This window comes from Equus przewalskii, chromosome 27, assembly GCF_037783145.1.
Source record: "Equus przewalskii isolate Varuska chromosome 27, EquPr2, whole genome shotgun sequence".
In the NCBI taxonomy this organism is placed as follows: Eukaryota; Metazoa; Chordata; class Mammalia; order Perissodactyla; family Equidae; genus Equus; species Equus przewalskii.
Window position 1 is genome coordinate 25,791,921 of NC_091857.1, and position 26,028 is coordinate 25,817,948.

General features: G+C 38.3%; 1 long non-coding RNA gene across 3 annotated transcripts in view; it reads right to left on the reverse strand.

Annotated features, from left to right (window-relative positions):
- Positions 1–1,077: 1,077 nt before the first annotated feature.
- LOC139079820 (uncharacterized) overlaps positions 1,078–26,028 on the reverse strand; it is a 52,821-nt gene continuing 27,870 nt past the window's right edge. For 2 of the 3 annotated variants that reach the window (XR_011533756.1, XR_011533758.1), the window contains 5 exons: positions 25,399–25,483; positions 24,017–24,093; positions 8,344–8,452; positions 5,200–5,271; positions 1,078–3,041 (listed from right to left, as the gene is read on the reverse strand). This is a non-coding gene — a long non-coding RNA (uncharacterized lncRNA). Of the gene's footprint in view, positions 3,042–4,024; positions 5,272–8,343; positions 8,453–24,016; positions 24,094–25,398; positions 25,484–26,028 lie in introns of those variants that run through there. The other variant, XR_011533757.1, reaches the window with a different exon arrangement.

Consider the following 26,028-nt stretch of genomic DNA (forward strand, 5'->3'; position numbering starts at 1 on the left):
TTACTCAGGGTTTCAATGGGATTTACTCAGTAAAATTTTGCAAAATAATTTTGACTCCTCCATACTCCAGCGTAAATCTGATACAAAATATAGTGAATGTGCAACATAATCTCTCAGATTTTTTCAACAGTAATTGAACAGTCAATTTTTAGGAAAACATATGCAAACAATATTTAAACCTAACAATAAATGTGCATTAACATTTATATTCATATTGGAGGTCAGAGAAACACTACTAGAAAAAGCTTATTATATCCTGGACACTTGACATCATCAACAGCAGGTCAACCAGAGTGTGTGAGGTGACAGCAGGAACTGTGTTTGGTTAACTGCTTATCTCCAGGAGGTAGAATAGTGCCTGGTACATACTGGGTGCCCCATAACTATTTGCTGAATGAATAAATGAGTGAGAAAGTGAGACAGCTGATACAGAAATATACCTCGCTTTATTATCAGAGCTCACAGAAGGTTCCAGATACGCACATTACACAAACTTGAAAAAGTGATTCTGAGACTGAAATCGTTATGCTACAACCAAAGGAGAATATAGATTTTTTTGACTGTCTCCATTTTGCTTATTTTTTATGATATGCTCAAACAAATGCACACAATGAAAATATGTTAGTAATAACATAGCAAACTCTCACAATAAGAGAGGAAATATTTAAATGTGCAGATCAGGAGTCTACAAACCATGGTTCATGGGCCAGATCCAGCCATGCCTATTAATTTATGTGTTCTCTGTGTTCTTTTGGGCTACAATGAGATTTGAATGTCTGCAACAGAGACGATATGGCCTACAAAACTGAAAATATTTACTGTGTGGCTTTTTTACAGGAAAAGTTTGCCCGCCCATGGTGTAGATCAATTTTGGTATACTATCAATTAAGTTAGCAAAAATGCAATGACAGCTATCCCCCAAAATAGCTATGAAATGACAGAAAAAACAAAGAAGTATCAACTCTTATAAAAGCTATTGCCAAAATGGATTCATGCAGGCATATCCCACGAATCTGGAACCTACTATAAAGTGTGTACCTTTACAACCATGCCAAATAACTCCATACGATTTGTGAATTTTATTAAAACATAACCTTTTATTGCAAATGTTCTAGAGTTACTTACAGTAATAAAAGCAGCAAATTCCAGAAATTTACTTTTTTTATACCTACAATTTTTACGATCCTCAGACAAGGTGAAAGTACAAATTATTTCAGCTAAGGAAAGAAATCATTTTTTGTTTGGGTTTTTTTTTTCCCTAAAAAAAGGTAAGCATCTTTGATAAATGTCTTTCAAATATCACAAGAAGGCACCTGTTTGCATGTCTCAATGATTTTTTAGCTTTTATATTTGTAAAATAAAATACAAATATATAAAACAATAGGAAACAAATGTGTAAGGTAAAAACACCTGTGGTCGGGAGAATTCTAAAGATGTCCTCCCAGGATTCTGGTAGCCTAGTTATTCAGTCAAACACCAGTCTAGGCGTTGCTGTGAAGGGACTTTGAGACGGAATTAAGTTTACTCATCAGCTGACCTTAAAATAGGGAACTTATCCTGGATTATCAAGGTGGGACCAATGTAATCACATAAGCCCTTAGAAACAGAAGAGGAAAGCAAAAGAGTTGCAGCAGAAGGAGAAATCAGAGAGATTCAAAGCACAGAAAGGACTCAACCCACTGCTGCCTGCTGCCGTTGAAGACGGAGCGGACAATGTAAAAGGAATGTGGGTAGTCTTAAGAAGCTGAGAGAGGCTCCTGGCTGACAGCCAGCAAGGAACAGGATCCTCAGCCCTGCAGCCACAAGGAACTGAATTCAGCCAACCGCCTGAATGAGCTTAAAGCCTCCAGATCAGAGCCCAGCTGCCCAAGAACTTGATTTCCGCCTTGTGAGACCCACAGCAGAAAATCCAGGCAAGCTCACCTGGACTTCTGACCTACAGAACTGTGAGGTAATAAATTTTGGTGTTTTAAGCCATTAATTCTTTGGTAATTTCTTACAGAAACAATAGGAAACTAATACGATGCCCTTGAAACCCTTACCTGAGTCAAGAAATATAGCTTTGCCGGTCACCCAGAAACCCCTCCATGTGGCCCATCCCAAACACAGCCACCCCTCTCCTCACAAAGAAACCACTCTCTTGCCTTTACAGTAATTGCTTCATTGCATTTTATAGTGTTATCACCAACACAAGCCCAGACATTGTCTGTACTTCAGTCTTACCCAATTTTTAAAAAAATTCAACACCTGTTAAGTCATTTTCAACCTCCAGTGTCCCTTTCCATTCCCTTCTTCTTTTCAGTGTATCTGTGGAAGAACACAGGCTATTTATTTAGCCTGTAGAGCTTCCCCCAGTCTGGATATTGTCAATTGCATATTCACGGTGCAGATCACCAAGCTCTCTGCCCACTCTTCCTGCAAATTGGCAGCTGGATCCAGGGCCGTGATCAGTCTCAGATTTGACCCCTTTGGCGAGACCACAGGTGGTGGTGTATTCTTTCATCAGGAAGCACATCGAGTCTGGTTTTCTCTCTTGTGACAGCAGCTCAATGCCTAGATCTATATTCCACGTGTATTGCAAAATGGTGATATTATAATTATGTCAGTTCTTTTTATTTCTTTATTGGAATACTCTTTATGAAGACATGCTTCTCAACTACTATTTGTTACCCAGTAGGACAGTTCATATGAGAAAGACAGAATAAACGCTTGGTTCTTCCCTTTTTTTAAAAGCCAGTTTTCAAGACAATGAATTGATTCTCTATCATCTTCCAAAAATGACCAATTATTTTTTTAATTATGAATTTAGCAATTTAAATATATTTGATGGGGCTTGCCTCGTGGCAATTAAAATCATTACTAAACCTCCAATTTTCCAATCTTTGGCCAGTGAGTTGGTCTTTCCAGGTTGGTTCCTGGTAGTCTCTGGCCCTGGTGGTCCCTGATGACTTCCTTGAATTGGACAAAACAAGTTGACTGATTTTGTGCATATCCTGCCCCAAAACCTGGAATCAGCCATTTCTCCAAGAAGCCCTGGATTCCTATATTGGGAAATAGTATTTCAATACCACAATCTAGGTGCTAGGATTAATAGTATTTTTAAAAACTGGAACAGGCTCAACTTGGCAATATACAGCTAGTGATGTTACTATGATTCAACAGCAGATAAGGTGTCAACAAGGGTGTTAGAATATGGACCCAACATGCAGAATAAACACATTTTACTCTTTTGAAACAAGCTGTGAACATCTGACCACATCGGAGATAGCTGAGATTTTTCTTAATGACTTTGTTGAGCATTTCGTAATTTCAGAAAATAATATGTATTTTCACAATGAAGTGTTAAACTGGCAAAAAAATCATTCATCAGCTCTCTCTAAATTTCAAATTTTATCATACAGGAATCCAGGAAGTTGCTAAACTTTACTCCTGATTTGACTTAGGAACAAATTTCCTATTACTCTTCTTTCAATCTTCCCAAATGGTTTCATCAAAGAATATAGTATAGTAGTTAAGTATGCAAGTTTAAGAGCCAAAATGATAGTCATTAACTAAATCCACTTTTAACTAAAATGCTGTATCACCATGTTGGTGACAGTACCAGTTGACCCCTAAGATTCTCTTCAAACCTGAAATTCTGTGACTCCATATATATTGTAAATTCATTTCAGCAAACTTTTGAGAGAATACTACTCTAGGTTCTTGTTAGCTACTAGTGGAAGGGAAGGAAAGGGATAAAATAAAAAATAAAGCAAAGTAACTGCCCTCAAGAATTATAACTATAATGTACAGAAACATAATCTAATATTTAAAATAAAATATAGACATTTATAGAATTAATAAAAATTCTATCCTAGCACTATATATACCCCATATACTTTAGGGGAAGTAAGGTAACAATAGTAGAAAATAGAACAGTATGCATATTTTGATACAAAATTGGCTTTTTTAAATGAAAGTATTATAAAAGTAACCAGAGAAATCTAAAAGAAGATAAGCCAAAATGTTAACATTATATTTTTTAAATATTTTAATGTTGTAGTAATTCTTTAATAAATATCTAAATGTTAATAATTTTTTAATTTTAATGAAATATATAAATGTGTAATGTGTTTCACACATAAATATTCATAGCAGCAAAATTCTTAGTGGCTAAAAAGTGCAAACAACCTAAATATCCATCAACTGATGAACTGAGAAACAAAATGTGCTACATCCACCCATAGAATATTTTTCTATAATAAAAAGCAATGGAATACTGATACACACTAGAACATAACAAACTTTGAAACTACCATGCTAAGTGAAAGAAGACAGTCACAAAAGGGCACATTTTGTAAGCTTCTATTTATATGAAATGTCCAGAATAGGCAAATCCATAGAGACAGAAAGTAGATTAGTGGTTGCCAGGGGCTGGAGGGAGAGAGGACTGGGGAGTGACTTCTAATGGGTATTGGGTTCCTTTGTGGGGTGATGGAAATGTTCTGGAATTAGATAGTGGTCATGATTGCACAACCTTGTGCAAACGCTAAAAACCGTTGAAATATACACTTTAGAGAGGGGGAGATTTTATGGTAGTGAATTATATCTCCGTTAAAAATGAAAAAAATATGCATAACATGAACAGTAATATAATTCATTCAACACATATGTGAATTTTATAGAGATCCTTATAAACAAGAAGGTGAGAAGGTGGGAGGGACCAGGGAAGTCTTTACAAAGAAAGTGGTATTTGTGAGAGGTCTTAGATGTAGAAGCATGTCAACATTTTGCCCAAAGTTTGGCAAGCATAACAAATGATTAAAGCTAATGTTATCAGAGGAATAAACACTTGGCTAACATGATTCGTAATGTTTTTAACCTAACAAGGATTCACTTTTAAGCCAGCTCAGCTGGAGGCTAAAAATTTCTGCTAAATATCAAGTATTGAAAAGCCCTCAAAAGAATGAGGAATTTTGTCAATTGTACATGTATTTCTTAACCAAAAGTTCTGACTCCCTCCTTCAACATTTCCATGGCTAGGTTAAGATGATACCCATTAAGCATGCCACAGCCTGTCAAGGGTAAATACATTTTTATCTGTTAGAAATCACATCACTTTGTGTTAGCAGAACAAGCAAGAAACCGTGGCTTCTTCTTTATCGTGTTAAAGCACAGCGAGCCCTCCTAGGTCCAGATGGTTTATATAACATGACTTGCCTTGAGCATAGCAGTTATACACTTGCAATCTCATCCATCTTGGATGCACATATATCAATGATCTTTTATGAGCTGTCAGAAAGAATGAAGAAAAGTGCTAATTTTGTCTTTTTGCATCAGTGTTTAGCTGAATTAAAATTCAACATGGATTTTCCACTTCTTTATTCACATGATCAAAAGAGAATTGTTTTTCAAACTATTTTCAGAAAATGTGCCCATTTAGAGATTGATTTATAAACCTAGAGGCAGTGGATGGTAATAACAAAACATTGAACCACTACGGAATACATCTGCTCAGTTCTCACGATGTAATTACAAATGCACTTCCAAAGGCAGATTTTCAAAGACAGGGGGCCTCTTTGTATTCAATGGCCCTGGCAACAACTTCTTGGACAATTCAATTCCTCAAGCACATTAGATATTTATACCAGGTACACTCTGCAGTTCATTTTCTGTTTTCTTTCCATTCTTTTATCAGCGAATGGACATCCTTGCCTTGAACTGTAGAGTGTCCAACATAGAGAATTTATTCTGACCTAATTTGCAGGAATGTTTAATAGGTCTATGCGCCACTATCCCATTTAACCAACATACACATCATCTTTATATGCTCAAAGTACTATGAGAAAAGCAACAGTGGAAGGTACAAGATATCTTTTAGGTTAGCACTGAGAAGTCACCAACATTATAAGCTTATCTTAAAATTCTCCAATGCCTCCCCTCATCATTTCTGCCTAAAGTCTTAAATCCTTAGCATGGAACAAAACCAGCCATCATCTGGCCTCTGCCTAGCTTTCCTGTCCTCTCTCTTGCCCTTTGTTTACACAGACCCGAATGTAATTGTACTTGCACTTCCCAAAGGTTTAATATCTCTTCTCTATTTTATTTCTCAAATTTTCTTTTCTCGGCTGGGACGTTTACCTCTTTCCGGTTCTCTGAGTAAACCCTACTTCTTCAAGATTTAACAGTGGAAAACTTTATTCAACTTTCTCCTCCTAGCTAGCTAGGCTGAGTCAAGCGTGAAGACCAACACTGTGATCTTTTATCTTATCTTTCTTGTGCCCAAAATATTGCCTGACGCATAGTTATTGCTTAAGTTTTTGCCCTACATTAATGAATAATCAACTTAGAAACATAAAGAAGGAAGCATATGTACTTTTAACAGGAGCGTGGGCTCTGCAGCCACCTGAGTCAACTACTTACTAGCTGTGCGCTGTGAGAACAGTTTCTTAACCTCTCTGACTCAGTGTTCTCATTTATAAACTGGAAATAACATAAATTGACTATCTCACAGCTTTAAATAGTTAGAATGAGAAATTGCTTAAAATAATGCTGAGCACATGATAAATAACTCATATACTACACGTTACTTTTAATTGATATTGTAATTTATAATTACTAGTACTATAGGGTTCATGCCAGGAATATAAAGACTTGGTTTCATCTCCTCAAGGGACTTAAAATTATTTAAAAAAAAAAAAAAAGAAATGAGGAATGACTATAAAATATTGTAACTAATACAGGAAATGAACCAAAGCTGTAAACAGGATCCAAAAGTTGCAAGCTCATGAAAGCTAAGATTGAATTACTGTAAGGTTAATGAAAAACAATTTTTTCCACTCTATCTTCTAGTAACTTTTCGAACAAAAATATTTTCGCTTCTTAGATGTGTCAGAAATAGACCAATTATTTTTTTAAACCATGCACTGAATCTTGATACCTTCCCCAACCAAGTCTCACCGTTTGGGTGGAGAATGAGAGCCCACAGCCAAAACTTATCAGAATTCACATCATCCCATGGTTTTGCTGTATTCTTTATAAAATCAACCAAAATGTAAGAATCCAAGTGAGTTTTTCACCTCTGAAGTGTTCACCTCTTAATGTTATGCACATGTTTTAATCTGTGCAACTATTGTTCAAAATATTGTTGGAGTTCATCTTTTGGAATGGCCTTCAGTATCACTTTGTGAAAACAGAAGAAAATCTAAAATTTCAGTTAAAATTCGCTTTTTAATAAAATAGTGTATGATCCATTCTGTTCATTTGAATCGACTGCACGGAAAGTTAAAGCCTAACTCACTGGCACTTACCAAATGTCACACGGGCTGTAAGCACTTTAAAGTCAGTTACACAGATTGATTAGAAATGAGGGCTAGCAATTTCCGAATTTCAAACCACCCTCTAAGGATTGAGGATATTCCGATAATGTGCACAGGTCTTTGAATAATGTTGGAGAAGTTGCCAAAAATTTCAGAGAGCCATCTGTTATTCAGAGATTGAAAATTCAGATAAGATTATTTTAGGGACGAATCACGCTCATTACTTTACAGCCACATTGGGTGCACATGTGTCTCTGTGCGTATCTGTGAGCGATATTAGCAAGGATTGGAGAGTACATTGAATTATTTTGTCAAATTATTTGCTGTTCTTCCATACCAGCTCCTTTCTAATGCTCTATCCCTACCGGTCCCCGCCTTGCAGGAGGATTGTCCTGCTCACTCCATCACCATCAGGCTTAGCCCCGTGACTTGCTATGGCCAATGAAATAGCAGAAGTGACATGGGTCACTTCTGAACAAAACCTTTAAGAGCCATTGTGTGGTTCTATCATTAGTCTATGCTCTCTGCTCCTTCAGAGTGCAGAAGACATGGAAAAGAGCTATAACCAAGCCAAATCCAATATGTTACACAAATGAGAAATACATCTTCATTGCTGTAAGCCTCTGAGATTTTAGAGCTGTTTGTTACTGCATCATAACTTGGCTCAAACTAACTGATAAAGACAGTACTTTTTGAGGCAGAAGAAAGGAAGAAAAGTGAATGGATAGTTTGAAAGCTAAATCAATTTCATTGTAGCTTTCATAGGGCTCCTCTCCCTCTGAGTCCCAGAGAACAATTCTTCTTATTATTTATACTGCATATTTTATCTCTATATGGTAGAATGTGCACTAATATTCTCACTGAATAAGCAAGTAACTAGAAGCAGATAGCACGTCCTAATTGTAAACAACTGATGCTATGGGGGAGTGGAAGGTGAAAAGAAATACCCATCAGTGATGCAACTGTGCTCTGAAGCATTTACTATCTAAATGGAAGAGTGAATCAACAGATCCCAGAAAAACTGAACTCAGGAAAGTATACTTACTCACAGGAGTCTGCTTACTCGGGTGCTAGAAATGCTCTTTGAAAAATCATTTCTCAAATTTAGAAAGTTAGAGTCATTGGACGTTTGCCACATGTTTACCAAGAGAATCCTGAAACACAGTAAAACAAAAACAGACTATGAGGGCTTAGAGAACACTGTGGATGACCCTACCACCACACTTAGGGAAAATTCTAAATATACAAAAATTGTCCAAGGGAGATTCTAAAGGTAGTACACTGGGCCAAAATCATCAGCTAAGTGGATCAGCCTGCTGAGTTGAATATTTTTTAAGAGGATAAATATGGGCCGAACGAAAATAAGAAAAGACAAACATGGGTTTTTTTTAAAGTATCATTGACATTTTGAGGTTTAAGAAAGGTAAAATAAAATTGCGTACACTGAACTTTAGTTCCGTTTCAGGTCTTATCAAATTTAAGAGAAATTTGTCTGCCGAGAAGATATAACTGATAAAAGGATGGAGGGTCAAAGGCAGGCATGTAAGTTCCTTGTTAAATGTATTTTAAGGAAAAAGTTTGCAAGCACGAACGTGTCTGTCCTCTTTTCAAGTTGGAGATTGCTAACACTGCACAGAACAGATAGTTCAGACAGGGTTTGTCATGCCCAGTGAAACATGAACTGTAAACAGCCGGGTCACATGCCAAGGAGCCTCACTCAAATTAACTTCATAGAATTTCACCGTTAAATCCTTGAAATATTAAACACATTCTCCATTTTACTTAGATTTATTCAATATAATTTAATAGGTTCAGACCAACTTTGTTTCCCCAAAAACCAGACGCTAAATAAACCAGCAACTGATCCTTAAGATGAGAAAGAGTTAATACCAACAGCTCCTGGCCACAAAATGTGTGAGCCTTAGCACCATTAAGGAGGAGAAGTTTGTCCTTAGGGGGTCTACACCCCTTTTCCATTCCCCAAGGGGTCACCCCTTTCCCACCTTCTCCTACCAGGGGACCAGTGTCCCCTCCACTATGTGGTCTTCCCTGTTCCCCCTCAACTTTGTTCTCACAATTGTACCTCTGTTACAACAACTTTATCACAATCAATGGTATTGAACTATTAGTTATAGTTAGCTTTCTCAAAAAAGGTGGGGGGGGTGGAATTTCCAGAAGAATTCTGGCTGGATAGAGGTAGTGCTTAGGGGAGGGGATAAAATAAGCATTATTATCCTTGTTTTCTAAATGTAGGCTAAGGAAAGAATGAATCCAGCATCGTTAAGCACCAGTGTCAGGCACCATGTTGGATGTCTTGCTTCCTTTTTCTAATATACTCTTTATAATAATAATGCTCAGAGTAGGTATTATTGACACCATGTTACAGAAGAATAAATCCATGTGAGGAATTATTAGGTACCATTCTCATCCTTAAGCTAAGGGTGAAGAAAGGCCAAAATCCAAGACTCCTGACTCCTGCTCCAGTGCTCTGTCCATGGGTTCAAGCTAAAGGCAGCACTTCTCTGTGGCTACTCCCATTACACTTCACTTCCTATGTTCCCCATCCCCTGTGTTTATCAGCATCCTCTGGCACAGGAAAGAACATGGTTTTTATAGAAGGCCTTTCATCCTGTGTAAAATTTATTGGAGGCTCTGATTCAGAGTTAGTTACAGGAAAAAAAATCATGGTATAATAACATTATATTTAACAAGGTGATACATTTTTTCCATCCTCCTCTTGGTATTTTAGACATTGTTCTAGGCCATAACACCAACCTTTTACCCCATGTTCGTGGGTTTGCAGCTTATTTGATCATGGTTAATGCTAATTGATATCATATACTTATGAAATAGTGTCCACCAATGTCAACTTACAGTTAAAATGCTGTCCAAAGTATTCTTTGTGACTTTCAGGAACAGAAGAAATAGAACACTGAACATGCAAACATCAGCTGGGAGACTGAGTTCATAGAACCTTCTTGTGCCTTGGAAATTAGCTAAGTTAACTGAATCTTCCTAGACCAGTAGAAGGAAGCCAGGACTAGCTAAAAGTGCTGACTTTCTATAAGCTAAACCTAGCTGAGGAGTATAATGCAGACCACATACAAAACTCTTTTTCTGTCCACTCTGTTTCTTTTTAAGGCCTCCAAATTCATTGCTCTTGCAATTAAACTTCTTCGCACTCCTGAGGCATTTTCTAAGTGCCCTGAGACTTCAAATAAAATGTGCAGCTGGTTAAAGGTTTGCTTTCCTTGTCTCCTGATAGAAATTTATATCTGGGACACCATCTGAGTGAGACACAAGAGATGAGGATGGTACCTCTAAACACCTTGCTTAGCAATTTTATTAGCTGTTATGTTCTTTTTACCATGGTATTCAGCATGTTCTAGGCGGTTTTGGCAAATAATTATTCCCCTTCCACCAGGGTTATGCAAGGCAGGTAGGGTCTAAGGGGACACAGTGAGGAAAAGTCATCTAAAAACGCCAATTCTTTCAGGTAAGCCTAATTTCCCCCAGACTTCTAGTTGTCATCTCCTAGGAACACTGCTGGTCCTAAGATGTATTAAAATGACCCTTCAGTAATTTAAAGCCAATAATTTAAATTAAATTATTTACTTTAAATAAAAGTCATGACAAAGTGTACAAGTTTCAAAATAAAAATGCTAAATGTAACATAACTGAAATTGTCCCGGTTCCCATGGAAAGGCAGTAAGCATTTGTGACCAGAAACCAGGGAAGGAAAGGGTTAATGAAGATCTGATCCATAACTAAACAAAGTCTGCCAAATGTTTTCCAGACAAGGAGAAAACTAAATGTGCTATTTTTCAGAAGTTGATGTCCTCGTTTTTGCAGATGTTGCCATCTTACAGTGAAACCTACACGGTTGCAGCAGGACCCTGGCAAATTGCTCCAGCTCTAAGTGTCCAAAAATTACCTCGGCACTGTTATATACCGGCATGTTGCCTTGAGCTCGTTATGTAATGGCATAGAACTCATTATGTAGTAGCCTGCACACACGCCCTGATCGGGCCCAGCTGTTATACAGTTGTAACACATCCTCTGCACTCTGGTGTATAAAATCTCCAAATGCACTGAGCTTGGTTGGGGGGACGGGGGGAGAGGGACACTGCTTTGGGAGCCATCCCCGATGTTCTCCATTGTTTGTGCAAGCAATAAACCTTTTTTCTTCACAACTTCAGCCTTGGTTGTGTTTTTCAGCTCCACATTCACCAAGAGACAGACCCATTGAGTCCAGTTACACACTGACATTTTCATAGCTTGGCAAACTTCCTGGCTGGCTTCAAACTGCTTTAGCACATCTGATTTTACATCCAGAGTAGCAGCCTCATTCCCATTCCCAGCTGCTGTCATTTTGTACCTTCTCACCTTCCGCCAGCCTTCTTTGGCCCTAAGTCAACAAAATTGCCTGAGGATGAAGAAACAGAAACTGCTCTTCTCTCCCTAACAGCTTAGCAAATTTTTGTATCTTTTCTTTTTTCTCGCCCCACCTTGACCTGTCCCCTACCGCTGTCATACCATTGGGCCAAGGTTTAACATATTGACAAACAATTTTTAACATTTCTTTGGACCTATTCTCTTCCGTAAACTAAAATTTATGTATCTCTGGATCTTAACCACCATAAATTATTTCATTGATTCAAGTAATTTTTAAGACTCTTCTTCACTACTTCTTTTCTCTTTTCACACCAAAAGAAAAGGCAAGATTCTAGAGTCTGCTTTTCTACCTCTCTCATTCTGATATCAAAGACTTAGAAATGGGTTCCAATGGGGTCCTCATGAAAGAGACAGAACATTATTATAGGACAATAGAATAAGCCTTACTGACTTCCTATCTTATTATTTGGTCAACTGATTTAAAAGGCATATTAGAAACCCAAACAATAGTGCACTTGAAGAAAAAATGGAGTTGGGGGTTGGGTTATCAATTTCAAGCCAACTGTATTCACTTTCTGCTAAAACAAATTACCATAAATTTAGAAGCTTAAAGCTTTAGAAGTTTAAATGCAAGACAAATTTATTGTCTTGCATTTCTTAGATTAGAAGTCCAATAAGGGTCTCACTAGGACAAAATCAAGATGTCTGCAGAACTGTATTCCTTCCTGGACACTCTGGCGGTAAATCCATTTTCTTGCCTTTTCCAGCTTTTAGAGGACATCCACATTCCGTAGCTCATGGTCTTTTCCTTCATCATCAAGGCTAGCAACATTGCATCTCTAATCATTCTGTATCACATTTCCCTTTCCTGACCAGAGCTAGGAAAGATTCTCTGTTCTTAAAAACTTATGTGATTAGCTTGGGCCCACCCAGATAATCCAAGACAATTTCCTCATCTCACAGTCTTTAAAATCACATTTACAAAGTCTTTTTTTGCCATGTAAGGCAACGTATTCACAGGTTCTAGAGATTCGGACATAGACATATTTGGGAGGCCATTCTGCTTACCACACCTGCTGTCAGTGCTTCATTCCCTACAGGCAAAGTCATACGTTAGTTGTTTTACTCTGCAGTAAATGTAACTTTTCACAGGAAGCCTCAAATCTGTCTCCAGATCCCATCTGTTTTCACAAAGAAGAGTTCCTTCATGTATTTCTTTGAGGGACCCCAAGCAGTCAGTTGCAACTACAATAGCATTTGATCTGTTGCACAATGTTTTGTTTCCATTTGAAAGATCATCTAAAGATTCTATAATATCTGGTTGTATTTTTTGAGAAATTGCTGGTCCTTGGTAGGTCTCAATAAAATGCTGCCGTGTCTTATCTCACATGTAGCCAGGAGGGAGGTGCCCATAAAATATGGCCATGAGATGGCGCCACTAGTGTCAACCTTACTCATCTTGGGAGTGGGAAAACAACCAGTTTCATAAACTTTCCTTTTTCACCTTGTTCAATTTCCTCTAAAATTTGAAGGCTTCTTTCTTACCCATCTATGAAAGCACAGAATTTCCTAAACTTTTTAAGAATTAGATGACTTTCCCAAACTTCACACTTTTTTTTTTCTCTTGATGGTCATTACTACCACAGAAAAAGAAAGACTGTGCCTTCAAGATAATAAGCCCAATTTATAAAATTCTTATTTGGAAGCTAAATACTGAACTTTAGATACTCGCTCTGAATTACAAAAAGGTAATATTGACATTACTCTTTGTATCCTACTATTACTACTGTGTTTCCTTGCTGTTACATGTCCTCTATTCTACTTCGGAACTCTAAGCCAGTAGGAAACCGCTCTGTGCTCTAAGATAAATAAAAATACCTTAGCAAGCGAAAGAGATAGAACAGGACCCTTTGAAGGAGTAAATAATCATCTGCACAGAGAATGTGTAAATGATATCGGGATTCTCCAAAGCCCGACAGTTAAACTTTTGGGCCTCAGCATCCCTTTACACTCTCAAAAATTATTGAGAATTCCAAAGGGCTTTTGTTTATATGGGTTATGTCAATTGATATTTCCTATATTAGAAATTTAAGCTGGGAATTTTAAGAGTATCTATTTATTCATTTTTAAATAACAATAATAAACCTATTAAATGTTAACATTCTTATGCAAGAAAACTATATATATATATATATATATATATATATATATATATGTATTGGGGGGTTTTGTTGCTGAGGAAGATTTGCACTGAACTAACATCCATGCCAATCTCCCTCTGTCTTTTAGTATGTGGGCCACCAGCACAGTGTGGCCACTAACAAAGCAGTGTAGGTCCGTGCCCGGGGACTGAACCTGGGCAGCCAAAGCAGAGTGCGCTGAACTTAACCACTAGGCCACCAGGGCTAGCCCAAAAAACTATGTTTTTTTAAAAAAAAGCTTAGAAGAGTTACATAGTTTTATATTTTTGCAAATCTCTTTAATGTATGACTCAACAGAAAGCAGCAAGATTCATGTCTGCTGCTACATTCAATATGCTGCAATCCACTCTTTTGGTTAAAATACATAAAGAAAATTCAGCCTCCCACAGCTAAGCAATTGGAAATAGGAGGAGTATTTTAACAACTCTTTCAGATAATCGTGGGTATTCTTTGATACTATACCAAAATTCAACAACTGGTATTTTTTGAAGATGAGTTGCAGTGAACACTTCGTACTCTGGTCAGAGAATGTAAACAGAAAAGGTAAATAATATCTTAGCATGATTATGAAAATAGTTTTGACCTCAAAGATCCTCTCAGTTTATCTTGGGAACCCCTGGAGTTCCCAGACTACCCTTTAAACCCACTGCTGCAGTCTACCAGCTGCATTGGCTTGATAAGCAAACTCTAGCTTTCCTTCTGTGGGCCTCCCTTAAAATAAGTCAGGACAGAGTGCAAGACAATCACTCTCTTGTAAATAAAATTTGCTTCCTACATGTAGACAATTCTTTCTTCCCAATAAAATGTTCTACCAAGTAATATGAAACTTATGTGTGGACTTAAAAATCTTTTGTTAAAGATCTTTGAAAATCAAGTTTCACTTTTACTGGTTCCTCCTACCAGAAATGCTTTTGTGTCCCTCTCAAAAAGTACCTTCTTCGACCCATTTTTTTATCTATGCTTATGTAGTCAATGATTATTATGTATTTTAGCATATCCATCATGTTGTTCTTGGTTATAATCCCGAGGGTTGATTATAATCCCCTGGGTATGGTGAAAAATAGCAAATAATATTTTCTGTGGGTACAGGTCAGGCAGATGCAACAATTAGTTCAAACCATATTTCCAGAAGGATAATTAGGACAGTTCTCAAGATTGGTTACCGCTAAGGAAAATGGTGTAAGAGTCGGTATGGTGTGTTTTTTAAAGATATTGGTGCTTTGGAAATTTATAACAACAAAAATAATGCTGGGCATTAGCAAAAAAGGATGCTAAAAGTTGATCAAGCAAATCTGTCATTCCCATACAAAAGTGGCTCATACACCTGGAGTACTGTGAGCAATCTGACTACCATACCTCAAAGAAAACATAGCTGACTGGAGGAAGTCCAAAGAAGTTAATTAAAACGCTTAAGAGAATAGACATACATCTCAAATATGAGAGATTAAGAGACGAGGGTTACAAGAGTGAAGTCGAAATCGTGAAAGGTGTAGATAGCACATAGAGTTATTTACCAAATCTGAGCATCTCTCAAATGTCTCCAGGTAGCTGTTATAAAGGACAGCAACGTCTACCATTAATAAAATTCCCCTTTGTGATGTCAGATAAAAAATTTTCCCATACCCATATCTTTATACTTTCAATAGAAAGATTATTTTATAAGGATTCCTTGCCTTTCCTATCCCTCTTCCCATAAAAAAGGGTTCTAGCTTTTCCTAGTCTGTCCTCCTCTTTCTGCCCTCCCAGGAGCACTCACTTTTGCAGGACTGATTCTTCAGAGCTTTTTAAGGCAGAATCAAGTGGATGGCAGGGGACAAAAGCATAGGAAGTTGGAGAGTTGAGGCTAGGGGAGAAATTTTCCCAGGTGAAGAGCATTTGAAAAATAAAGGCCCAGATTCACCTGCAGAGAATGTGCGCAGTGAATGAGAATGGGGTAGGAAAAGGAATTTTTAAAAGCGTTGCTTTTGAGAGATGTTAAGGATTTAAGTTACTCTGAAGCTAATTTTGGTTTCAGTGCTGTGTTCTTTCGACCACAATATGCCCCAGACCTAACCACACCAGTCAAGGCTTTACAAACATTCCCCGTGTGGGCTCATCCAATAATGCCTTCGAGATTCCTTGTTAAAACACCTAGAATTCTTACGTAATGTTCCTGCTCTACCACATGATACTCTTCAGTAGAAAGTGGTTAAATTAAACTCCTTGAAGGACCTCATAAGTTAGGTAATTGGGACACAAGAAGACTCTGTCATCAAATGCTTTTCACTAAGTTAATTACAGATAAAACCAACATGAAGTGGTTAGAAGCAGAGGTTAAAATTTCACTCACTTGGACTTTGTATAATAATGAATTAAACTGCTGGACTGTATTGGCATTCTGCTGGGAATACGATTTGGAAATAGAAAAACTAGCCAATGAGTGGTGTGATTTGGTTCTTGAAAGTAATTTAAAGTAACACAAGCCCACCAAGACTTTATCTCCCTTTGATTTTAAAATGTTATTTGTGATAGGAACTTTGCAGATGAATAAGAGAATCTATACACATTCTCTCAAGTAAGATACTTTCTCCGTGTGTGTACAGACAACGAATTGCCTAAATACTTTCTAACTCAGGCACGGTGGCTGCAATTCAGCACCGATTCCTTTCTTGAAAAATTAACGTACTCCACGAATCCGGAAATCGCATCACCTTAAAAAGCAGCCAGTACTAAGGAGTGGGACTAAGGAGTACTAAGTACTAAGGAGTAGGAGTGAAGAGAGAATGCAATAGAAAAGAATCAAAGGACAGTGAGTGCTACAAAAATAAGGAAAATGGAATGAAAAGAATTAGTTTTCTCCTTTCTGTCTTGGGAAAGCATCAGACAAGCCCGCTTCCATGCGTAGACTTCACATAACATACGCTTGCTATTTTTCAAGACTTCAGGTAACACATTCTTAAACCAAGGCCCCGTCCACATTCCGAGTCCATTAAACAGGCTTTGCATTACACTGTTCCCGAGAAAACGCTCCTTTTTTTAATTATGTGGTTAATGCCTCCCGTATCCCATGATAAGATTTTACAACTCTTTCCTTCTGCTGGTGGCATTTACACACTAAAAACAGTCAGACTCCAGAGCCTTGTTATTTTTCACTTTCCTTCTACAGCCACTATAAATTCGAGACCCTGATCTTTAATATGTTTGCCATTAAAATATATTAGCTAAAAACTTTAGGTACATTTCATAAAAATCCCAGGTTCCTACCACACTCCCTCTGGTAATACCCTCTTTCCCTTCCCAAATACCACATCTTCTTAATTGTTTCAGAGGAAGGAGAAGCTTTCACTGTTGCATATGACTTAGAAATAAGAAAATATTCTGTGTGTATATGGGGGCATTGCAGACATCATCAGTGCTTTCAGCACTCACTGTTCCCTGTTTGCCAATGGCCGTTGACTGTAGATAGCTGCCCCTCTCTGCATGAGGGGCTGTCTGGTGCTGGAGTGTATTTGGCCCAGGAGCAGAGCAGTCCAGGCCAGCCGAAGTGCTGGAGAGTCAAGGCCACTTGAAGCAGGCCTCAACTGTTGACTAACTGACATTAGAGGACAATCTCTCCAGTATCCTTGCCTTCAGGTGTGACAACCCTGAGGCACGTTCTGCACAGCCCCTCAGAAGTCCCAGAGGGAATGAGCCCTGGTTGCCTACCTGGTGATCTGCTCACTAATGCTCCTCCTCCAGGCTTCCTTCCCTGCCCTGTTTCCCTGCCCTGTCTCAGTTCCCCACTCCCCGAAACGTACTTCCTGGGATTCCCTCCCAAAGAGACTCCTTGCACTTAAATCCTTATCTCAGGACCTGCTTCTGGGGAAAACCCACTTAAATCAGAGGATACACTGAACGGTGTTTACTGATACGGAGGAAAATTCATCAAAATTTTTAGAAACTGTTGATCTGAAGGAGGAGATTAGGAACAACTTCACTTTAATTCAAGTCTGTCTGTGATATAAACTCACCCCAGAACAAGGCAGTTTAGAAACAATTTGACAGGGATCCAGAAAAGCTTCAGAGGGGAGGTGACGTTTCAAAGAGGCCTCGATGGATGAATAGGAGTTCAACTAGGGCAGAAGTATTTAGGGGATATCCGAGGCAGAGGGACCAACAGAATCAAAACCAAGAAAACACAAAACCCTCAGGGAAATGATGAAGATGAGGAAGGAAAGTAGTTCAGGGCCTTGAACATGATGCTAAATCCTTAGAGCATGAATTTCTTTCTATGGGAAGAAAATAAATGTTTGACTGGGAGTTTAATGGATTACAGTTATTTAGAACCTATAAACAAAGCATATAAGACAGACTTCTAGAAATAATAATGGTATAAAATTTTCAAATTTCTTGAAAAATAAATAAAGCTGAATAAAGATTTTGACTAGCTTACAAAAATCATGGGTAACATAATATTTTTGTGCATATGTGCTTGCATTTGTTGTTGTTAGTGCCATCAAGTCAATTCTGATTCCTAGCGACCCTGTGCACAGCAGAGTCGAACCCTGCCTGGTCTTTCTGCACCATCCTCTCACCTTCCAGCACTCTATCAGACAATGCTCCGCTGCTATTCATAGGTTTTTCATGGCCAATTTCTTCAGAAGTGGGTGGCCAGGTCCTTCTTCCCAGTCTGTCTTAGTCTGGAAGCTCCACTGAAACCTGTCCACCATAGGTGACCCCGCTGGTACTTGAAATCTTGGTGACATAGCTTTCAGCATCCCAGCAACCACCACAGTACGACAACCAACAAACAGGTGATGTGGTTTCCTGACCAGGAAATTAACCAAGGCTGTGGCAGTGAGAGTGCAGAATCTTAACCGCTTGACCACCCAGGCTGGCTGACTTGTGTTTGCATAGATATGTACATGTGAATACTGATGCTCTTTCATGAATAAAAGTAAGTTTTTAGGCAAAATGCACACTGTGGTTTCAGATTTGTGAAATGTGTCTGCATGTAAGGAAGGACAAAAGTACCCTACAAGTTGGTAGCTTTCCTGTATTGCCTATGGCAAATGAATGGTGCCACGACATGTTCAATTTCCAGTCTTCAACACCTCTCTCTTCCTCAACCGCCCTACTCAGCCTATCAAACTCCTGGCCATCTTACTTCCTAAATATTCGCCAGATCTCTTCATTTTTCTCAATTGCTTGTGTCACCACTCTGTCCCAGCCGCCATCAGCTCTCACTTTAAGGATGGCCAGAGCACGCATTCACCCTTGTCCTGCTTCCTTCTGTTCTCACAGAGATCGTGCCTCTCCCCAGCTTAAAGTCCTGCGTTGGCTCCCCTCTGCATTTAAGATAAAGGCTCAGTGTGATGTGGCCTCTGCCCATCTGTTCAGGCTCATCGCTTGCCACTCCCACACTCATTCTTGGTCCTCCGGCCACATTAGCCAACCTTCGGTTCCCCGAAAAGCCTGCGACCCCCACTACCTCAGAGGCTTTATATGTAAAGTTCTTTTGCTAGGATACGCTCCTTTCCCAGGTCCCCTCCTTCTTAACCTATTTAACCCCAATCCTCCTTTATTTCTCAGCCCAAACTCATTGTCTCAAGCAATCTTCCCTGGGCCCCCAGATCAAGCCAGATCTCTCTGTTTGATGCTCTCCTAACATGCTGCATTTTTCCTCCTCCATCTGCCATTGTCCATCTGCATGCTTATTTGACTGTCTTCCTCCCTCTCTAGACCATAAGCTCTATGGTCTATGAGATAGCTTTATGAAGATGGCACACGGCACATAAAGATGGGCTTAAGAGATACATGTTGAAAGAAATTATATTAACAATAAGTTAACTTGCCTCGGGTATCTTGTTAATCACTTTAGATGCATTACCTATTTAGGCCTATGTACAGCTGAGAAAGCTAAAGCTCAGAGACATTTAAATAACTTGTTCAATCAGCAATGACAGACCTGGAATTTATTGCCAAGTCTGTCTGACTTGAGCTGACACTCCTGACCACCATTCTATACTGCATGGCAGAATAATTAATAAGCAACATTTATGGAGTCATGTTAGTGTTAAGAGTTATGGGATCCTTTTTCTATTTCTCAAAATTTTCTGTCATATCATCGTCCTAATACATCATCAATAAAAGTGGTCTTCTAAATGATGGATGAATTTTTCGAAGCTTTGCCTTATCCAGATTCTAATTTATTGATTATTTCTTAGCATCCTTTTCCAATTTGGTTATTTAGCTTCCAATGGTACCATATTATATCATTCCAGATACATTTTTCCTACTCTTTGCTTATGTTCTCCCCTAATTTTTGTAAAGCTGCAAAAAAGTGGGAAAATACACCAATTGAGACTTGTTAATTTTGTTCAAAATATAAATGCATTTTCATGTACAGGTAGGGTGTAGAGAGTGTTTTGGAATAGGGCAGGAAGAGACCATGAGATGTGGCTGAATTGTACATAGAATAAAGACTAGGAAAAATCAGTTCCAGTTTGGAAACAATGCAATCAGATGGTATTTCCAGTTAAAAGAACAAATATGGTTAAAGAATGCCTACTGTGAATGGAACAGAATAGAGAGCCCAGAATTTAACCCCAGCATATACAGTCAACTAATATTTGACAAAGGAGCCAAGAATACCCAATGGAGAAAGGACAGTCTTTTCAACAAATGGTGCTGGGAAAACTGGAGAAACACATGCGGAACAATGAAATTGGACCCCTATCTCACACCACTTACAAAAATTAACTCAAAATGGATCAAAGACTTAAACATAGGACCTGATGCCATAAAATTCCTAGAAGAAAACGTAGGGAAGAAGCTCATTGATATTGGTCTTGGCAATAATCTTTTGGGAATGATGCCAAAAGCACAAACAACAAAAGAAAAAATCAATAAATAAGACTACATCAAACTCAAAAGCTTCTGCACAGCTAAATAAACAATTAACAAAATGAAAAGACAACCTACAGAATGGGAGAAAATTTTTGCAAACCATAGATCAGATAAGGGATTTATATCCAAAATATAAAAAAAAAAACACAGTCAATTCAATAACGAAAAAACAAACAATCTGATTTAAAAATAGGCAGAAGAATTAAACAAACATTTCTCCAACAAGGATGTCAAAATGGTCAACAGACACATGAAAAAAATGCTCAGCATCACTAATCATCAGGGGAATGCAAATCAAAAGCACAATAAGATACCACCTCATACTTGTTATAATGGCTGTCATCAAGAAGACAAGAGACAATAGATGTTGGCAAAGATGTGGTAAAAAGGGAACTCTTGTACATCGTTGGTGGGAATGTAAATTGGTCCAATTGCTATGGAAAACATTATGAGATTTCCTCAAAAAATTAAAAATAGATCTACCATGAGATCCAGCAATTCCACTTCTGGGTATATACCCAAAGGAAATGGAAACAGGATTACGAAGAGATATATTCACTCTCATATTGATCACAGCATTATTCATAACAGACAAGATATAGAAACAATCCAAACGCCTATCAACAGATGAATGGATAAAAAAGATGTGGTACATATATGCAACGGAATATTATTCAACCCTAATAAAGGAAGATGTCCTTCCATTTGCAACAACATGGATGGACATTGAGCACATTATACTAAGCAAGATAAGTCAAAACCAGAAAGACAAGTACTGTATGATATCACTTATATGTGGAATTTAAAAAAGTTAAACCTGTAAAAAACAGAGTAAAATTCTGATTACCAGGGGATAGGGGTAGGCTAAGAGTGATGGTGTTTAAGGGTACAAACTTAAAACGAGTAATAAATAAGCCATGGAGACCTAACGCACAGTATAATGAATATAGACAATAATATTGTACTTAATGATGTAATATGATAAATATCACATTAGCAATCATATTACAACATATAAATGTATCAAAGTAACACACTGTACACCTTAAACTTATGCAATATTACACATGAAATTTATTCAATAAAAAATTGTCTACTGTGCCATGGGATTGAGTAATACACAGAAAGCTAAACACAATCTTTGTTCCAAAAAAAACCCCAAATTATTTAAAAAGATTTACCGAAAGAAGAGCTCAGAATAATGGGTAAAACTGTATAATAATAGAATCACTATATATTTTAAATATGCTGCTGTTTTCTTGGTAAAATTAGAATCATTTACAACATATACATACACTTCTGTTTGTTTAAAACAAAAAGTGGTTTGAAGAAAGAGACAAAGGGTGAGGTTCCAGTGAATTAAGAAAACCAGGTCAACTAGATTAATGAGGAGACAAAAGAGGAGATGAAAGTACCAACAATTCTTGCATAATCTGTCACTGATCGTGTGCGGCAAGCTTACATGTGAGCCAGAGTATTGTCCTGGCCCACGACCCTGTGCCTTTATCCCAGAGAAATCTACTTATGCACCACACAGCAAGTTCCCAAAAAAAGGCAACTCTGGACACCCCAGCCCTATTCAGCCAAGAGTCCTGGCCTGTTCCACATACTTCTGGGTGGTGTCTGGTTCTCAGTTAATGCCTCCTCTTATCCTCATCAGTTGACCTTATCTCCCACCCCTGCTGCAGTTGAGAATTACTGTTTTGAGCTCCTCAACTTTTACCTTTTCCCAAGGTGCAGCCCTGCTCATTCTATGGCTCTTTCTGCTTGTAGTTGACTCTGCCCAACCAAGTCCCAGGGAGCACTCATTTGGCTGCTCCACTCCCCAGGAGTATAAAGGAGCAGTTCACCATGTATGAGCAATCATCCATGTGACAAAGTTTGAAGGAACTCAGTAGCTTCCCAATTGCCCACCCACATCTCTGAAAATGCGGATGCTGTCAAAAAGGAACACAGCCAATCCTCATTATTCCCAGATTCGTCTACTCACTAAAATTTATTTGCAACCCACAAATCAGTACTCATGGAGCTTTCACGGTCATTCATGGATATACACAGAGCAGCAAAAAATTGGAGTTGCCCAACATACACATTCCCAGCTGAGGTCGAAGAAGGCGGGGCTCTCTGCCTTCTCGTTACAGCTCTCATATCATAAAACTAGTGTCCTTTTTGCAGTCTATTTACCCCAATGTTTTCTTGCATTTTTTTGTTTTTGGATGGTGATTTCACTATTTAAAATGGCCTCCCAAGCACTGCACTGAAGTACTGTCCAGCATGTCTATTAAATAAGCTTCATTCTGGCATGACTTCAAATGTTGCTGTCCATGAGTTGAATGTTAACGAATCAACAGTGCAGGGTAAATAAGGTGTTTTTAAACAGAAACACATCAAATGAGGTTATGTATTAATCAGTTGATGAAAATATTGTGACCAGAGGCTCACAGGAACTTAACCCTGTATTTCTCCTAGGAGCAATGCTTCAGTATTTGCTAATTCGGTGTTTGCAAGACTTTATAGAACATAACTGCCATAAATAAGAAGAATCGACAACAACTTCATCACATGAGGGTCCTGGGGGTACAGAGCACAGAATAGATAGCAGTGTGGCCTGGAGGCAAGTTGGATGGGCTTCATCAGAGATCCTGACAGCAGCAGGGAACACTGTGTCGGATCGGAGGAAGGCACTGAGCCAGGGCGAGAGGAACTCCAGAGACAAATTTCAAATTCTTCTCAACATTTCTTGAGCCCAACCCTATTCCTAGATTAGTAGTATTACTAAAATAGTCTGGCAACAATGTTACATAAACTATCCATGGCAAAAGAAGTGTTATGTCAGAATTTTCATCTTAATGCTTGACACTTTAGAGATGCATTGCCCGGTACAGTGGCCAATAGCCAAATGTGGCCATTGAGCATTTGAACGTGACTAGTCTAAATTGAGAGATGCTGTAAGTGAAACATACACACTGATTGCAAAGATGCAATATGATAAAAAATAATGTAAAATATCTTGTGAATAATTTTTATATTGATTCCACATTGAAACATTTTTATATGGTGGGTTAAAAGAAATGTACTATTAAAATTAATTTCACCTGTTTATTTTTTACCTTGTTTAAAATTGGCTACTAGAAGATTTTGAATTGTGTATATGACCCTCATTATGTTTGCACTAGACAAGGCTGAACTAGAGCCATAGCAGAGTTGTGAGAATTCATGCTACTATATAGTAGTTAACACTTATATGCTACTTACTCTGAACCAGGCACCATTCCATGTACTTTCCGGGTATTGACTTGATTCATCTTCCCAGGAACCCTCTGAGATAGGTACTATTGTTTTTTGCCATTTTAAAGATGAGAAGAAGAAGACAAAGAAAGGTTAGGTAATTTGCCCAAAGTCACACCAGTTTTGAGCCAGACTTGACGAAGGTAATTTAGGTCACATTCTTAACTATTACACACACACATCCACATCAATAGATGATTATTTGATGTGGACATCGAACCCTTGAAATAAAAATTACTTATTGGTTGAAAGAAAACTTGGTTTGTGCCTTCAGTGGTGCTCTTTGAAGACACAAACGTGTCTGTAAAGAATAATCACTAACTTCTAAATGTTACTTGAGATTTTTCAAGGGAAAAAAAATTGAGTCATCATGAGTTTGAGGTGACTGTTTTGTCTCAGTCTAGAAGTAGTGTAGAAACAGATGTCAAAAAGTAAAAAGAAATCGTAGAAAGAGAATGGTAGGGGCTGGCCCCGTGGGCGAGTGGTTAAGGTCACGCGCTCCGCTGCATGTGGCCCAGTGTTTCGTTGGTTCGAATCCTGGGTGCCGACATGGCATGACTCATCGAACCACGCTGAGGCAGTGTCCCACATGCCACAACTATGAAGGACCCACAACGAAGAACATACAACTATGTACCGGGGGACTTTGGGGAGAAGAAGGAAAAAATGAAATCTTTAAAACATAAATAAATAAATAAATAAATAAGAGAATGGTAAAAATAATAATAATAAAAGAGAATACTAAAAATAAAATAAATAGAGTTTAGGAATAACTTTTAGTAAAAACTGAAAAACTGAACTAAATTTACTAAAAAGTTTTTTAGTGAAAAAAAAACTAAAAAGTGTACAGCGAAGTCCCCCATTTTTAGATGAACTAAGCTTTTCTAGGTAAACGAAAAGCGAAGTCAACAGGAATAGGAGTCTAATGGAAAAGACAGGAAACTGGTAAATGAATGGAAAGGGGATTTGTAACACAGAACTACCCAAGCTACCGGCATAAAATTGCTTGTTTGTTCTTTCAAAAGTCATCCGAAAAGTCTTTGAGTGAGTTGTTTCCATTTAAAGAATAATAATTATATCCATTTATCAGCCAAAGGCCATTAAAATCTTTCCTGTGCTCTTTATTCCTGGGAAGGAAGGCGTCCAGGAAAGGAAGCGAAGGAGCTCGACTCCCTTTTGTACCCCAGGGATCTGGGCCTCCGAAACCTGCTACAGGGCTTGTAGATGTCATTTTGAAACACTGAGAACAATCAGTCTACGTGTCACGGCACACTCGCACGTCAGCCATCTCCTCTGTCGCACAGGGAAGCCTCGGGTGGTGGCAAGCGGTGCAGCACCAAGTTACTTGCCTGAGAGTCAACGCCTGCATTCTACGTCCTCTGTCGCTTATTACTCCAGGCGTCTTGCTTGGAACATCACAGAGTTTCCAACAGTCTCATTTTAAAAGAGAGGGGGAGGAAGAAGAGGAAGACATATGCATAGTGGTTAAAAATCATACAACATAACTCAATAAAACAAATAACCCCATTGAAAAATGGGCTACTGGGGCCAGCTCCATGGCATAGTGACTAAGTTCGGCAAGCTCTGCTTTGGCAGCCCAGGTTCACAGGTTCAGATCCTGGGCAGGGACCTAAGCCACTTGTCATCCATACTGTGGTGGCGACCCACATACAAAATAGAGGAGAATTGGCATAGATGTTAGCTCAGGGCTAATCTTCCTCAAGCAAAAGAAGAGAAAGATTGGCAACAGATGTTAACGCAGGGTGAGTCTTCCTCAGAAAAGCAAAAAGGGCTACAGATTTGAATAGACATTTTCCAAAGAATATACACAAATGGCCAACAAGTATATGAAAAAATACTCATCACTAATCTTCAGGGAAATGCAAATCAAAATCAAAATGAGATATTATCTCACACCTGTTAGGTTGACTATTATCAAAAAGACAAAAGACAGCTAGTGTTGTCAGCCAAGGATGTGG